Raw genomic sequence first — 1,674 nt, 5'->3', positions numbered from 1 at the left:
GGCAGTGAGTTGTACAGCTACCCCCCAACTTCGTTCTTTCCTTCTTGTATGAATTTATTCCAAGTCATCAGACAACGGACCAGGTGCAAAGGACCAGAGGTGTAATTAAAACTATTGAGCACCTTCTGTGACCACTGTGTGTTAATTTTCTTTTTTTAGGCGAGGCAACCCTCGGTTGACCTCACAGATTGCAAGGATCTTGTCATCTTACAATCCCTTATTTTTTTATTTTTTATGCCTACAGCACCTGGTCTTCCTAGGCGGTCTCCCACTCAAGCACTAACCAGACCCGACCCCGCTTAGCTTCCGAGATCAGACGGGATCGGGCGCGTTCAGGGCGGCATGGCCGTAGACTGTGTGTTAATTTTTATACTCAGGTTCTGGGTTTAAATAAACAAATGACATGTTCCAATCTTGACGAGTTCAAAGCCCGGGTGGGGGAAGACATGAACAGGTGATGATGCAGCGTTTAAATTCTGTGATTGAAGCAGGATGCCACAGGTCACGGACGCTGACTGAGGAAACCTTTTCGGAAGAGACAGACTTAGAGCTGGGACTGGAAGGGTCAGTTGGAATTTGCCAGGGGAACAAGGAACCTCAGGGACTTTCGGCCAAAGGACACAGTGCAATTACAAGGCACGCGCGCACGTTTCGGCTCGAGTCCCACTTGCGTTTTTATCCCTGAGGGTGTGCCGTAGCTTCTCTGCTCCTCTGCCCCCTGCTTTCTGAATCGTTAGATAAACAGCGATCCGAGGCAGACTCCGTACCTCGTAGCCATCGGCCCCGCTGTGGAGTGTGTTCAGATGAATCGCTGGCGTATTTGTAGCCGACGCCTTTAAAACACTCACAGTGTCATGACTAAGAAGAACTAGAAGCATCTGTGATTGTTTGCCTGTGGGGGGTGGGGGAGAGGGGCTGCAGCAGAAAGAGCAGTGAACGACTCACTCTGGAGGGTTAGAGTGTAACCCCGGGCCCCCGACTGCCAGGTGAGAACTTGGTTCCTACTTGACACCTCCTGAGATCTCCAGACATTGTTCTCCCTGGTGCCCAGGTCCCTCAGCATCATCAGATGCCAAACGTTAAATCCTGGGCTTCTGACTGATGGGCTACGAGTTAGAGGTCCCCACGACCCACTTCCTGTGTTTGACCGACTCGCCAGGAAAGAGCATGTGCAGATGCCCTGGGGTGGGAGCAAGCTCAGTGGCTCTGGGAGTGACAGAGTGTGTGGGGTGACCGAGTAGAAGAGCAGGCTGGATGGGGGAGGGACAGAACCCTATGGCGTCCCAAGGCCGTATTGGGAAGCTTCGATTGTCTGATAGGTTTCCACAGCCCTACCATGGAAATAAAACTTACACGTAACTAAAGGAAGCTGTAAAAATGAAACTGCTATCTGCAATGTCACTGAGCTTCTCTAGAAAGTAAACCAGTGAGAAATGCAACATTTTGAAAATTTTTGTTTTCTATTCTGTGAAAGTAATTGCTGTACATAATTTATCAAATCAGATAGTGTTACAGCTCTCATGATGAAACCCCTTGCTCCCTCCCTCACCACTCCCAAGTGTTTTTCTGTAGAGGCCACCATTTCCGACATTCTCAGTCAGTTCTTTGGGACTTGCTTCTCTGCTTCAAAGTACCGTGCTCGATTCCCAGTTTCACATGCCGCGATAGGCAGAA

The 1,674-nt window shown here is 49.6% G+C and overlaps 1 non-coding gene across 1 annotated transcript; it reads right to left on the bottom strand.

Annotated features, from left to right (window-relative positions):
• Nucleotides 1–235: 235 nt before the first annotated feature.
• On the bottom strand, nucleotides 236–354 carry LOC120619449 (5S ribosomal RNA). The gene has a single exon (XR_005657504.1). It is a non-coding gene; the product is annotated as a 5S ribosomal RNA (ribosomal RNA).
• Between the last annotated feature and the right edge of the window lie 1,320 nt (nucleotides 355–1,674).

This window comes from Pteropus medius, unplaced genomic scaffold (assembly GCF_902729225.1).
Source record: "Pteropus medius unplaced genomic scaffold, Ma_sr-lr_union100, whole genome shotgun sequence".
In the NCBI taxonomy this organism is placed as follows: domain Eukaryota; kingdom Metazoa; phylum Chordata; class Mammalia; order Chiroptera; family Pteropodidae; genus Pteropus; species Pteropus medius.
Note: the sequence above shows the minus strand (reverse complement) of the source record. Positions and strands in the feature narration are given on the sequence as shown.